Source organism: Lolium perenne, chromosome 5 (assembly GCF_019359855.2).
Source record: "Lolium perenne isolate Kyuss_39 chromosome 5, Kyuss_2.0, whole genome shotgun sequence".
NCBI classification, from domain to species: Eukaryota; Viridiplantae; Streptophyta; class Magnoliopsida; order Poales; family Poaceae; genus Lolium; species Lolium perenne.
Genome location: NC_067248.2, coordinates 252,098,791 through 252,115,609, shown reverse-complemented (window position 1 = coordinate 252,115,609; position 16,819 = coordinate 252,098,791).

Genomic DNA, 16,819 nt, shown 5'->3' with positions numbered 1-16,819 from the left:
CTGAGGATCACACACGTAAATTTGCAGATTTTTTTGATTTTTTGACAGACACTTCTGCGCGAATTCGTGACAGACAGCAATGTTGTTTCTGCGCAGCAATCCAAATCTAGCATCAACTTTACCATAGAGACTTTACTTGGCACAAAAACATGATAAGGAGAGGTTGCTACAGTAGTAAACAACTTCCAAGACACAAATATAAAACAAAGGTACTGTAGCAAAATAAACACATGGGTTATCTCCCAAGAAGTGCTTTCTTTATAGCCATTAAGATGGGCTCAGCAGTTTTAATGATGCACTCGCAAGAAATAGTAGTTGAAGCAAAAGAGAGCATCAAGAGGCAAATTCAAAACAAATTTAAGTCTAACATGCTTCCTATGCATAGGAATCTTGTAAATAAACAAGTTCATGAAGAGCAAAGTAACAAGCATAGGAAGATAAAACCAGTGTAACTTCAAAAATTTCAGCATATAGAGAGGTGTTTTAGTAACATGAAAATTTCTACAACCATATTTTCCTCTCTCATAATAATTTTCAGAGGCATCATGAACAAATTCAACGATGTAACTATCACATAAAGCATTCTTATTCACATGCATAAAAGTATCATTACTCTCCACATAAGCATAATCAATTTTATTAGTTGTAGTGGGAGCAAATTCAACAAAGTAGCTATCATTTTTATTCTCATCATGTGTAGGAGGCATAGTATTATCATCATAAAAATTACTCTCCATAGTAGGCAGCACTAAAAGACCAATATCATTATAATCATCATAAACAGGAGGCAATCGTCAAGGTAAATTTTCTCCTCAATGCTTGGGGGACTAAAAATATCATGCTCATCAAAGCCAGCTTCCCCAAGCTTAGAATTTTCCATATCATTAGCAACAATGGTGTTCAAAGCGTTCATACTAATATCATTGCTACTAGCATGCAAATAAGGTTCCATAGGTTTTTTAATTTTCGCATCAAACCATCCATGTCTTAAATCAGGAAATAGAATAAGAAGCTCATTGTTGTCCATTATGCCAAACTAGTGTAAACAAGAAACAAAAAGATGCAATTGCAGGATCTAAAGGAAATAGCTTCGAGCACACACACAACGGCAACAGAAAAGTACTTAGTACCTAGGACCGGAGTATGAATGCCTTTTACCTTTCCTCCCCGGCAACGGCGCCAGAAAATAGCTTGATGTCTACGGGTGCTTCTATTCTTGTAGACAGTGTTGGGCCTCCAAGAGCAGAGGTTTGTAGAACAGCAGCAAGTTTCCCTTAAGTGGATCACCCAAGGTTTATCGAACTCAGGGAGGAAGAGGTCAAAGATATCCCTCTCATGCAACCCTGCAACCACAAAGCAAGAAGTCTCTTGTGTCCCCAACACACCTAATAGGTGCACTAGTTCGGCGAAGAGATAGTGAAATACAGGTGGTATGAATGAATATGAGCAGTAGTAACGGCGCCAGAAAAGTGCTTGCTGGCGTGCAGTTGATGGTAGTAATATTGCAGGCAGTATAAATGCAGTAAAACAGTAAACAAGCAGCGATAGCAGTATTTAGGAACAAGGCCTAGGGATCATACTTTCACTAGTGGACACTCTCAACATTGATCACATAACAGAATAAATAGATAGATGCTAGACTCTACACCCTCTTGTTGGATGATGAATACCACTAACTGTGTAGGATTACACGAACCCTCAATGCCGGAGTTAACAAGCTCCACAATATTCAATGTTCATATTTAAATAACCTTAGAGTGCATGACAGATCAACATAACCAAACCAAGTACTAACATAGCATGCACACTGTCACCTTCACACTACGAAAGGAGGAATAGATCACATTAATACTATCATAGCAATAGTTAACTTCATAATCTACAAGAGATCACAATCATAGCCTACGCCAAGTACTACACGATGCACACACTGTCACCATTGCACCGTGCATGAGGAATAAACTACTTTAATAACATCACTAGAGTAGCACGCAGATAAATTTTGATACAAAACACATTGCAATCATAAAGAGATATAAATAAGCACTTCACTATGCCATTCATAACAGTGAATAAGTATTCTGTGAAATATAGCCTAAGAGACCCACACGGTGCACACACTGTCACCTTTACACACGTGGGACAAGGAGTCTCCGGAGATCACATAAGTAAAATCCACTTGACTAGCATAATGACATCTAGATTACAAGCATCATCATATGAATCTCAATCATGTAAGGCAGCTCATGAGATTATTGTATTGAAGCACATAGGAGAGAGATGAACCACATAGCTACCGGTACAGCCCCGAGCCTCGATGGAGAACTACTCCCTCCTCATGGGAGACAACAGCGTTGATGAAGATGGCGGTGGTGTCGATGGAGAAGCCTTCCGGGGGCACTTCCTCATCCCGGCGGCGTGCCAGAACAGAGACTCCTGTCCCCCAGATCTTGGCTTCACGATGGCGGCGGCTCTGGAAGGTTTTCTCTGGTTTCGTCGAACGTGTTAGGGTTTTCGCGACGGAGGCTTTAAGTAGGCAGAAGGGCAAGGTCGGTGGAGTCACGAGGGACCCACACAACAGGGCGGCGCGGGACCTAGCCTGGCCGCGCCGCCTTAGTGTGGCGCCACCTCGTGGCCCCACTTCGTATCTCCTCCGGTCTTCTGGAAGCTTCGTGTGAAAATAGGACCCTGGGCGTTGATTTCGTCCAATTCCGAGAATATTTCCTTACTAGGATTTCTGAAACCAAAAATAGCAGAAAACAGGAACTGGCACTTCGGCATCTCGTCAATAGGTTAGTTCCAGAAAACACATAAATATGACATAAAGTATGCATAAAACATGTAGATATCATCAATAATGTGGCATGGAACATAAGAAATTATCGATACGTCGGAGACGTATCAGTCCCATGAGTCAGCAGCTTACTCAATGTTTCCAAGGCGGTAGGGGATCAAAACAAAAAGGCAAATGGCCAAAAATGAGGGTGAAAAATAATCCAAGAAAAGAAACTTTTATTATACATAGAGGATTACGTGTGGGTCCCATTTTGCAGCAGCGGTCCCAACGTTTCAAATGCGGCTTGAGATCAAAAGAAAAAGGAAGTAGCCAAAAATTAGGGGGTTAAAAAAACTCCAAGATATGAAAGCTTTGTCATTCATACAGGCTGACATGTGGGACCTATTAGCCAGTAGCTTACTGAACGTTTCAAAGGCGGCAGGGGATCAAAAGAAAAAGGAAATAGCCAAAAATCAGAGGGTGAAAAAAAATCCAATAAAATAAACTTTATAGCACATGGAGGATGACATGCGGGTCCCATGAGCCAGCAGGTTCCTCAACGTTTCAAATGTGGCATGAGATCGAAAGAAAAAGGCAAGTGACCAAATAGTAGGAGCCAAAAATAATTCAAGAAAAGAAACTTGATTGTACATAGAGGATGACATGCGGGTCCCATTTAGCAGCAGCGGGATCACCGTTTGAGAGGCGGCACAAGATCGAAAGAAAAAGGCAAGTGACAAATTATGAGGTGCCAAAAAAATCCAAGAAAAGAAAGTTTTATAGTACATAGAGGATGACATGCGGGTCCCATTTAGCAGCAGCGGTATCACCGTTTGAGAGGCGGCACGGGATCGAAAGAAAAAGGCAAGTGACCAAATATGAGGTGCCAAAAAAAATCCAAGAAAAGAAAGTTTTATATTACATAGAGGATGACATGCGGGTCCCATTTAGCAGCAGCGGTATCACCGTTTGAGAGGCGGCAGGGGATCGAAAAAAAAGCAAGTGACCAAATATGAGGTGCCAAAAAAACTCCAAGAAAAGAAAGTTAATTGCACATAGAGGATGACATGCGGGTCCCATTTAGCAGCAGCGGTCTCAACGTTTCCAAGGCGGCACGGGATCAAAAGAAAAAGGAAGTAGCCAGAAATCAGGGGGTCAAAAAATCCAAGAATAGAAATAATTTTGGTTCATAGAGGATGACATGCGGGACCCATGATCCTGCATCGTAAACGGCTCGATCGGAGAGCGTTGAACGAGATGGCACAATTGAGAAAGAAAACAATGCTAGAGAGGCTGCCATCTGGGCCCTACATCCCTGGGCGGTGCGGATTTGCGTTGACTCGGCTGGCGAACCCAAAAATTCGCGATGCACCACGTCCCGGGCCACCATAGGAGACGATTTGGCGTCTTTCGTCGGGCTAGGTGGCCTCAAAAACGAGAAAAAAAAAAGTTTTGACATGCACCACGGAGAGACCCAAAATCGTCGGCCATGGTGCACCAGCAACCACGGCGCGACTTCAACTTCGTCCATGGCAACTTTTCTTGTAGTGTTTGTTAGGTCCTTTCCTAGAAACCACAATTGCTAGGGCTAAGCAAATCGAAAATGAAAGAAGTACTTTTTCGCCCTACGGTTCACCTGAGCTCGGAGAGCATGCTAGTGACGATTTTGATGAAGCTTATATTGAGCTTGATGATGATTTAATTGATGAATGTCATGCCGCTATTAATGCTAACGCTTCTAAAAGCCTACTTGCAACACGCGATATTAAATATACGCCGCCTATTGATCCTACTTTTGCCACATCTCCCATAAACATTAGGGATGAAGATTATGATTTCTCTCTAGATTTATCTTTTATATCAATTGTTAAGAAGGGGCCTTTTTGTGGCACTGCAAATGAAAGTGCTATGAAGCATATGAATGAGCTCAGTGCTTTGAGTAATGTTTTTGCTGATGATAATAAAATGTGCACCTACTTTATTACTAAGATTTTCCCTTTTACTTTGAAAGCTGCCGCGAAAGCTTGGTATGATAGTTTATTGCGTGGGTCTATTAAATGTCCTAAGGATTTAGTTGCAGCTTTCTTTCAGAAATATTTCCCTGCTAGTGCTCAACATGCTGCTTTACAAAATATTACTGACTTTGTACAGGAGAAAGAAGAAATATTGCCTGTTGCATGGGCAAGGTTTTGCTCATTAATTAGAGGATTAATGAATTGTCCTTTTGCTAAAAATGAATTACTTGATATATTCTATAATGGACTAACCGATGAATCTAGGACATACCTGGATAGTTGTGTGATGTCTACGCACGCTTCTATTCTTGTAGACAGTGTTGGGCATCCAAGAGCAGAGGTTTGTAGAACAGCAGCAAGTTTCCCTTAAGTGGATCACCCAAGGTTTATCGAACTCAGGGAGGACGAGGTCAAAGATATCCCTCTCATGCAACCCTGCAACCACAAAGCAAGAAGTCTCTTGTGTCCCCAACACACCTAATACACTTGTCAGATGTATAGGTGCACTAGTTCGGCGAAGAGATAGTGAAATACAAGTAGTATGGATGAATATGAGCAGTAGTAACGGCGCCAGAAAAGTGCTTGCTGGCGTGCAGTTGATGGTAGTAATATTGCAGGAAGTAAAGATGCAGTAAAACAGTAAACAAGCAGCGATAGCAGTATTTAGGAACAAGGCCTAGGGATCATACTTTCACTAGTGGACACTCTCAACATTGATCACATAACAGAATAAATAGATAGATGCTAGACTCTACACTCTCTTGTTGGATGATGAACACCACTAACTGTGTAGGATTACACGAACCCTCAATGCCGGAGTTAACAAGCTCCACAATATTCAATGTTCATATTTAAGTAACCTTAGAGTGCATAACAGATCAACATAACCAAACCAAGTACTGACATAGCATGCACACTGTCACCTTCACACTACGAAAGGAGGAATAGATCACATCAATACTATCATAGCAATAGTTAACTTCATAATCTACAAGAGATCACAATCATAGCCTACGCCAAGTACTACACGATGCACACACTATCACCATTACACCGTGCAGGAGGAATAAACTACTTTAATAACATCACTAGAGTAGCACACATATAAATTGTGATACAAAACACATTGCAATCATAAAGAGATATAAATAAGCACTTCACTATGCTACTCTGAATTACTCTCTGGCAAGATAACGAACACTAATTCATCATGTAGGCAAACCTTAAAGATGCATTCCCAAGTACTAATGAACACCCCACGCTGTCACTTTGAGCATTCACAGGAGGTACTAACACACCACAATTTCATAGAGACATCCAACTCAAATCATAACTCAGTGAATAAGTATTCTGTGAAATATAGCCTAAGAGACCCACACGGTGCACACACCGTCACCTTTACACATGTGGGACAAGGAGTCTCCGGAGATCACATAAGTAAAATCCACTTGACTAGCATAATGACATCTAGATTACAAGCATCATCATATGAATCTCAATCATGTAAGACAGCTGATACGTCCATTTTGCATCACTATTTTATATCATAATTTACTGTTATTCATTGATATATTTCATATTTGGAGATGATACTTATGTTATTTCATCTATTTTGCATATTTCATGATTATTTGGAGATCGCGCACCGGAGCCAGGATTCTGCTGGAAAAAGCACCATCAAGATGCAATATTTCGGAAGATCAACAATTGACGGGAATTACACGAAAACTCCTATTTTTCCAGATGACGAAGGGAGCCAGAAGGGGGAGCTGAGGAGGGCCGCCATGGGCCCCCCTCACAGGCCGGCGCGGGCCCTGCCCTGGCCGCGCCGCCCTGTGAGGAGGGGGCCCACAGCCCCCTCTCGCCTCCTTTTCTTCGCGTACTCCTTCGTCCCGAAAACCTAAGCTCCAGAGGGTACGTCGAACAGAGCCACAGCCGCCTCTGCGGGGCGAAGAACACCAGAGAGAAAAGATCTCTCCGGCGGGCAGGAATCCGCCGGGGAAATTCCCTCCCGGAGGGGGAAATCGACGCCATCGTCACCGTCATCGAGCTGGACATCATCTCCATCACCATCACCATCATCTTCATCATCATCACCGCCGTCTCCACCACTGCATCTCGTCACCGCTGTAACAATTTGGGTTTAATCTTGATTGTTTGATAGGGGAAACTCTCCCGGTGTTGATTTCTACTTATTATTGATGCTATTGAGTGAAACCGTTGAACCAAGGTTTATGTTCAGATTGTTATTCATTATCATATCACCTCTGATCATGTTCCATATGATGTCTCGTGAGTAGTTCGTTTAGTTCTTGAGGACATGGGTGAAGTCTAAATGTTAGTAGTGAAGTATGGTTGAGTAATATTCAATGTTATGATATTTAAGTTGTGGTGTTATTCTTCTAGTGGTGTCGTGTGAACGTCGACTACACGACACTTCACCTTTATGGGCCTAGGGGAATGCATCTTGTACTCGTTTGCCAATTGTGGGGTTGCCGGAGTGACAGAAACCTGAGCCCCCGTTGGTATATCGATGCATGAGGGATCGCAGGATCTCAGAGTTTAAGGCTGTGGTTAGATTTATCTTAATTACTTTCTTGTAGTTGCGGATGCTTGCAAGGGGTATAATCACAAGTATGTATTAGTCCTAGGAAGGGCGGTACATTATCATAGTTCACCCACACAACACTTATCAAAACAATGAAGATTATTTAGCTACATGAAGCAAAAGCACTAGACTAAAATCCCGTGTGTCCTCAAGAACGTTTGGTCATTATAAGTAAACAAACCAGCTTATCCTTTGTGCTAAAAAGGATTGGGCCACTCGCTGCAATTGTTACTCTCGCACTTTACTTACTCGTACTTTATTCATCTGTTACATCAAAACCCCCTGAATACTTGTCTGTGAGCATTTACAGTGAATCCTTCATCGAAACTGCTTGTCAACACCTTCTGCTCCTCGTTGGGATCGACATTCTTACTTATCAAAGATACTACGATACACCCCCTATACTTGTGGGTCATCAAGACTATTTTCTGGCGCCGTTGCCGGGGAGTGAAGCGCTATTGGTAAGTGGAATTGGTAAGGAAAACCTATACTGTTTGTGCTGATTTTATTTCTGCCTGCTGCTATAAGTCATTATGGAGAGATCTTCTCTTCAATTTCTATTTGGGAAATCTACTACTACTGCAACGGTAGTGGATGAGGCACCAGGTGAGGAAGTAATACCATATAAAATACCTATGAAAATTATTGAACGTGTTATGGATAACCGCTATGAAGGGGATGGAACTGTCCATCCTGGTGATCATTTACTGTTTTTACATGAATTATGTGGGTTATTTAAATGTGCAGGTATTGCTATGAATGAAGTTAGAAAAAACTATTCTCGATATCGCTGTCTGGTAAAGCGGCGCATTGGTATAAATTGCTGAAGATTGGTGATTCTCTTGATTGGGAGGACATTGTGCCTTTATTTTATTCCAAATTCTATCCTCCAAGTGAAATTCACAAAGATCGGAACCGCATATATAATTTCTGGCCTCATGATGGAGAAAGTATTGCCCAAGCTTGGGGGAGATTGAAGTCTTTAATGCTCAAATGCCCCATTCATGAGCTTCCTGGTAATGTTATCATTGATAATTTCTATGCAAGATTGTCTTTTCAAGATAAGACTTTGCTGGATACTTCTTGTTCTGGATCATTTACACGCAACAAAGAAGAGTTTAAAAGGGACCTTCTTGATCGAATCCAGGAGAATACTGAAGGATGGGAGAACGACAAAGATAGAGAGTCAGGTATAAATTATGATTATAAATGCATTGAAGTTTTTATGGATACTGATAAATTTTGTAATATGAGTGCTACTTATGGTCTTGATTCTCAAGTTGCTGCAAATCTTTACAAAGCTTTTGCTTCTCATTATGAATTGCCTAAGAAGAATTTTGATAAGTATCATGAACCGTATAAAGATAAAATTGATTCATCTGTAAACAAATGTGTTGTAATTGAAACTGTTGATCATGTTATTCCTGAAGCTTATATTGAAAAAACTCCTTTTCCTGCTAAAATGAAGGAGTACTCTGTTATATCTAGTGCGGTTAATAAAAGTGAAAAGAAACCTATAGAACCTGAAGAACAAATTAAGGTTGAACCTGCTGTTGCAATAGTTAAAGATCTTGTGACTGAAAATGTGGAAGATGGTCATATTATTTTCTGTGAAGATGCTTCTAATATTGTTTCGCATCCTAATAAGTCTAGAAAAACTAGTGTTCCTATGCTATGTGTTAGAATTGGTGATCATTGTTATTATGGTTTATGTGATATTGGTGCAAGTATTAGTGCTATTCCTTATGAGCTTTACACGGAGATTATGCACGAAATTGGTTCTTGTGAACTTGAAGATATCGATGTGGTTATTCGGCTAGCTAATAGAGAAACTATCTCTCCAATTGGTATTGTTCGAGATGTGGAAGTTTTATGTGGTAAGATTAAATATCCTGCTGATTTTCTGGTACTTGGTTCTGCTGCTAGTAAGTATTGTCCTATTATTTTTGGTAGACCATTCCTAAATACTTGTGGAGCTGTTATAGATTGCAAGAAGGAAAAGATTGTTACTAAATTTGCTGGTGAATCTTATGAGTTTAATTTCTCTAAATTTGCCAAAACTCCTTATAAAGCTGATTTGCCTAATAATGATTTTAGAGTTGAACAGTGTGCGTCTATTGCTCTTGCTCCTAATAATCCTTTGCAGCAACATTTGGAGAATAGTGAGAGTGAAGTCTTTAGAGAAGAAAGAAATGAGCTTGATGAAATTTTCCTTCGTCAACCTATCCTTAAACATGACTTGCCAGTTGAAGATTTAGGTACAACACCACCACCAAAGGAAGATCCTGTTTTCGATTTAAAACCATTTCCTAATAATCTTAAGTATGCTCATATTGATGATAAGAAAATATATCCTGTTATTATTAGTTCTAAGCTTTCAGAGATTGAGGAAGAAAGGTTATTGGAAATATTGAAGAAACACCGAGGAGCTATTGGCTACACTCTTGATGATTTGAAGGGGATTTCTCCTTCTATTTGCCAACATGCTATTAATATGGAAGATGATGCAAAGCCTGTTGTTGAACATCAGCGTCGTCTAATTCCGAAGATGAAGGAGGTGGTAAGGAATGAGGTATTAAAACTTCTTGAAGCTGGTATTATATATCCTATTGCTGATAGTAGATGGGTTAGTCCTGTGCATTGCGTTTCTAAGAAAGGAGGAATGACTGTTGTGCCTAATGATAATGATGAGCTCATCCCTCAAAGAGTAGTTGTAGGGTATAGAATGTGCATTGATTTTCGAAAGGTTAATAAAGTTACTAATAAAGATCATTACCCCTTACCATTTATTGATCAAATGCTAGAAAGGTTGTCTAAAAATACTCATTTTTGCTTTCTTGATGGTTATTCTGGGTTTTCACAAATTGCTGTTAAAACTAAAGATCAAGAGAAAACCACTTTCACTTGTCCCTATGGAACTTATGCTTATAGGCGTATGCATTTTGGTTTATGTAATGCTCCTGCTACTTTTCAAAGATGCATGTCTGCTATTTTTCATGGCTTTTGCGAGAGTATTGTAGAGGTGTTCATGGATGATTTTTCTGTCTATGGGAATTCTTTTGATAATTGCTTGCAAAACCTTGACAAAGTTTTGCAGAGATGTGAAGAAACTAACCTTGTTCTTAATTGGGAGAAATGCCACTTTATGGTTAATGAAGGAATTGTATTGGGACATAAAATTTCTGAGAGAGGTATTGAAGTTGATAGAGCTAAAGTTGAAGCAATTGAGAAGATGCCCTATCCTAGGGATGTTAAAGGTATTCGTAGTGGTCTTGGTCATGCTGGGTTTTATAGGAGGTTTATTAAAGACTTCTCTAAGATTTCAAAGCCTCTTACTAATCTTCTTCAAAAAGACGTACCTTTTGTTTTTGATGATGATTGTAAGGAAGCTTTTGAAACTCTAAAGAAAGCCTTAACAACTGCCCCTATAGTTGAACCTCCTGATTGGAATTTACCATTTGAAATTATGTGTGATGCTAGTGATTTTGCTGTAGGCGCTGTTCTTGGACAGCGAGTAGATAAAAAATTAAATGTTATTCATTATGCTAGCAAGACTCTTGATGCTGCTCAAAGAAATTATGCTACAACTGAAAAAGAATTATTAGCTGTAGTCTTTGCTTGTGACAAGTTTAGATCCTATATTGTTGATTCAAAAGTCACGATTCATACTGATCATGCTGCAATTAGATACCTTATGCCAAAGAAAGATGCTAAGCCAAGGCTTATTAGATGGGTACTTCTTTTGCAAAAATTTGATTTACATATTATAGATAGGAAAGGTGCTGATAATCCTGTTGCTGATAATTTATCTAGATTGGAAAATATTACTTATGATCCTGTTCCTGTTAATGATAGTTTTCCAAATGAACAATTGGCTGTAATAAAGGTGAACTCGCAAGATAACCCTTGGTATGCTGATTATGCTAACTTTATTGTATCCAAGTACTTGCCTCCAACCTTTTCAGCTCAGCAAAGGAGGAAATTCTTTTATGACTTGAGGCATTATTTTTGGGATGACCCACACCTATATAAAGAAGGAGTAGATGGTATTATGCGAAGATGTGTTCCTGAATATGAACAACAGGAGATATTGAGTAAATGTCATGGTAGTGCTTATGGAGGACATCACGCCGGAGATAGAACCGCACAAAAGGTTCTACAATCAGGTTTTTATTGGCCAACTCTCTTCAAAGATGCAAGGAAGTTTATTTTATCTTGTGATGAATGTCAAAGGGTTGGTAATATCTCCAGACGCAATGAAATGCCTATGAATTATACTCTTGTTATTGAACCATTCGATTCTTGGGGATTCGACTTCATGGGTCCTTTCCCTTCTTCAGAAGGTAACACTCATATACTTATCGCTGTTGATTATGTTACTAAATGGGTAGAAGCTATACCCACAAAAAGTGCTGATGGTGAAACTTCTTTAAAAATGCTTTTAGATATTATTTTTCCTAGATTTGGAGTACCTAGATATATTATGACTGATGGAGGTTCTCATTTTATTCATGGAGGTTTTAGAAAAACTCTTGCTAAGTATGGTATTAATCATAGAATTGCTTCCGCTTATCACCCTCAAACTAGTGGTCAAGTAGAATTATCAAATAGAGAGATTAAATCTATCTTGCAAAAGACTGTCAATAAAACTAGAAAGAACTGGGCTATTAAATTGAAGGATGCACTATGGGCTTATAGAACTGCTTATAAAAACCCCATGGGAATGTCACCTTATAAAATGGTTTATGGGAAAGCTTGTCATTTACCTTTAGAACTAGAGCACAAAGCTTATTGGGCTGTTAGAGAACTAAACAAAGATCCTAAACTAGCCGGTGATAAGAGGTTGTTGCAATTAAGTTCTCTAGATGAATGGAGAAGTGAAGCATATGAAAATGCTAAACTCTTTAAAGAGAAAGTTAAGAAATGGCATGATAGAAGGATTATCAAAAGAGAGTTTAATATTGGGGATAAAGTCCTATTGTATCGGTCTCGTCTCAGATTCTTTGCAGGGAAATTACTCTCGAAATGGGAAGGACCATATGTAATTGATGAGGTTTATCGGTCAGGAGCAATTAAAATTAGTTCTCTCCAAGGCAATGCCACGCAAGTGGTGAATGGACAAAGACTCAAGCATTATATCTCAGGTGATTCTTATAATGTAGATGTTGATGTTATTCGAGTGGAAACACCGGAGGCTTTCATCAAAGGTCAAATTAGCAGTCCGCCAGAACTCGACTTTGAATAGGTAACAGTACAGGTAATAAAAAGTTCGCGATTTACTTTCCGAACATTGTTTTTGCTGTTTTTGGAAAATATGAAAAATTACGAGATCGAAACGGAGTGGAGGAGGCGCACGAGGGCGTGCCCCCATAGGCCGGCGCGGGCCCCAGCCTGGCCGCGCCGCCCTATGAGGACACCGCCTCGTTGTCCCTCTCCGACTCTTGTTCGACCTGTTACTTTCCGTTTGTCCTAAAAAAAATTGCTATATAATCCCCCGGACCCCTGGAGGTCCGTATATCGTTTTCTCGACGTGTTTTGTTTCGAGCTGTTTCTGCCAGGATCTATTTTCAATCTAGGAGCACCATGGTCTCCAACAACAAGGACAAGGAGTCTTCTGAGGAAGGTATTCAAGATCCCGAGTTGAAGGAAGAAGTGAAGGAGGATGAAGAGGAAGTCGAAGAAGTTCCGCGAGTACGCCCGCGCACCACCATTGCAAGTATCGGAGTGGTGTCAAACCCGTTCAACGCCAAGAAGAGTGCACGGATTAGCACTGGAGGAGGAGTTCCACGTCATTACCTAGCTCCAAAGACATCTTCTTCAGGCACTTACCATCCCTTCCGCAATCTAATCTACAATAATCAAATTGAAAGGACTCCCAAGGCAGCATTGCCTAGCAATTGGGATATAGATCGTTCTAACACTGCAGGAAGGACGAAGCCTGAAGCTGAAGGATGGGGAAATAACTCCAAGGATTGGGACTCGCCGTTTGATATACTTCTTAATCGCGTCGAGCACAATTCAGAGATGATCCGCAACCTCATGTACAAGATTGATGAGCTTCAGGAGCTTGTGGAGAAGCTTGTCGGGGATTCACCATCGCCAAAGGAGTAATTCATCATCGGTATTGGCACCCCCTTGGTTTGTTCTAAGCTTGGGGGAGTGCCGCGGTATCATATCATCACTATCTTTTACTTTTTATTATCAAGTAGTGTCATATCATGAGTAGGGAAGTTATCATATAAGATGGGTTGCAGTGTGGAAGTATCTCTCCTTTAGTTTGTCTATGTATCCCTTGGGGTGAGTTATCGTTATGAAATATTAATGAGAAGTCTTATCATTTACATATTGCACACCTTATTTTAGTTTGCAATTTCTATTATATGATTGATCTTGATTTTAGTATTGGTACCACTTTGGGAGCATCAAGTAAATCTATTTGGTTTTGGCAAACTTAGCAATGGTCAATAGCAACAACACTTCGAGTTTAAGAAGAATAGAGGAAATACATGTAGAAGATGTTATTATCTTTCTTATCAGTTCTTAGCTTAGTATTCTGAAGTTAAGATTGTTTGTGCTTACAAGTAAGATGCATGATTGTTTCTATCACATGTATATTTGTTTGTTTCCCTCAACTCTTATGCTTGCTATTTAACCTTGCTAGCCAAAGACCTGTACTGAGAGGGAATGCTTCTCGTGCATCCAAACCTTTAAACCAAAACCCATGCCATGTGTGTCCACTATAACTACCTATTATGTGGTATTTCCTGCCACTCCAAGTAAATACTTCATGTGCTACCTTTAAACAATTCAAAACTTTATTACTCCTTATTTGTGTCAATGTTCTATAGCTCATGAGGAAGTATGTGGTGTTTTATCTTTCAATCTTGTTGGGCAACTTTCACCAATGGACTAGTGGCTTCATCCACTTGTCCAATAACTTTGCAAAAAGAGCTGGCAATGGGATTCCCAGTCCCAAATTAATTAACCAAAATAGACACTCCTCCATGGTATGTGATTGTTGGACGGCACCCGAAGGATTCGGTTAGCCATGGCTTGAGAAAGCAAAGGTGGGGAGGAGTGTCATCATAATAAAACTAAATAAAAAGGCACTCCTTCATGGTATGAGATTGTTGGCAGGCACCCGAGGATTCGGTTAGCCATGGTTTGTGAAAGCAAAGGTTGGAAGGAGTGCCATCCAAAAATAAAGATAAAATGGGAGCCGCTCTTTGAGAGTTTGTCTGGCGAGGGGGTTAGAGAACCCATTACCAGTCGTTGACAACAACAAACACCCCTCAAAACTTTACTTTTATGCTCTCTATATGATTTCAAAACTTGAAAAGCTCTAGCACATGATTTAATCCCTCCTTCCCTCTGCGAAGGGCCTGTCTTTTTACTTTATGTTGAGTCAGTAAACCTATTTCCCTCCATCTTAAGCAAGCATTTGAGTTGTTGTGATCCAACCATCTATATTGTGATATATTTAATCATGCCTTTTATTCTTCCTTGTTTAGTACAAGTTTTATCTGATGAATATAGCTTTGAAGATTATCAATGATTATGAGGAGATTATTATGATTGAGTATGCAAGTTCTGCTATATAAGCTTTAATATAAGAGCTCCGCTCGTTAGATAAGTATAATCTGTTAACTGTTCTTTGACCAAGAACGAAGTTTGCCATCACCAATTATGATTTTCTATGCACCTTCACTTGTGATTTCCTTTTACTTGTTTCAAGTTGAATTATATGAGGACGTTGTTCACTATTATGTCTTGTGTGAATTAATATGATGCTTCTTGTCCGTATTTTATTGATCGACTCTTCACTCCATAAACATGTGGTCTTGTTTACCGAGTTCAGTTTCGCTTGGGGACAAGCGAAGTCTAAGCTTGGGGGGAGTTGATACGTCCATTTTGCATCACTATTTATATCATAATTAACCGTTATTCATTGATATATTTCATATTTAGAGATGATACTTATGTTATTTCACCTATTTTGCATGTTTCATGATTATTGGAGAATTATTCACCGGAGCCAGAATGCTCAAAGTGACAGCGTGGGGTGTTCATTAGTACTTGGGAATGCATCTTTTAGGTTTTATGTCCAAACTGAAACTTCCACCATGATTCATGGCTTTAGTTAGCGGCCCAATGTTCTTCTCTAACAGTATGCATACTCAAACCATTTGATTGTGAAAACCGCCCTTACTTCAGACAAGACGAACATGCAAATCAACTCACATGATATTCAACAAAGAGTTGATGGCGTCCCCAGGAACATGGTTATCGCACAACAAGCAACTTAATAAGAGATAAAGTGCATAAGTACATATTCAATACCACAATAGTTTTTAAGGCTATTTTGTCATGAGCTATATATTGCAAAGGCGAATGATGGAAATTTAAAGGTAGCACTCAAGCAATTTACTTTGGAATGGCGGAGAAATACCATGTAGTAGGTAGGTATGGTGGACACAAATGGCATAGTGGTTGGCTCAAGGATTTTGGATGCATGAGAAGTATTCCCTCTCGATACAAGGTTTAGGCTAGCAAGGTTTTTGAAACAAACACAAGGATGAACCGGTGCAGCAAAACTCACATAAAAGACATATTGTAAACATTATAAGACTCTACACCGTCTTCCTTGTTGTTCAAAACTCAATACTAGAAATTATCTAGACTTTAGAGAGACCAAATATGCAAACCAAATTTTAGCAAGCTCTATGTATTTCTTCATTAATGGGTGCAAAGTATATGATGCAAGAGCTTAAACATGAGCACAACAATTGCCAAGTATCAAATTATCCAAGACATTTTACCAATTACTACATGTAGCATTTTCCATTTCCAACCATATAACAATGAACGAAGCAGTTTCAACCTTCGCCATGAACATTAAAAGCTCAGAACACATGTGTTCATACGAACCAGCGGAGCGTGTCTCTCTCCCACACAAGGATTTATTCAAACAAAAACAAAAACAAACAGACGCTCCAAGTAAAGTACATAAGATGTGACCGAATAAAAATATAGTTTCAAGAGAAGAAACCTGATAAGTTGTCGATGAAGAAGGGGATGCCTTGGGCATCCCCAAGCTTAGATGCTTGAGTCTTCTTGAAATATGCAGGGATGAACCACGGGGGCATCCCCAAGCTTAGACTTTTCACTCTTCTTGATCATAGTATATCATCCTCCTCTCTTGACCCTTGAAAACTTCCTCCACACCAAACTTTAAGCAAACTCATTAGAGGGTTAGTGCACAATCAAAAATTCACATGTTCAGAGGTGACACAATCAGTTTTAACACTTCTGGACATTGCACAAAACTTCTGAAAGTTAATGGAACAAAGAAATCCATCCAACACAGCAAAAGAGGCAATGCGAAATAAAAGGCAGAATCTGTCAAAACAGAACAGTCCG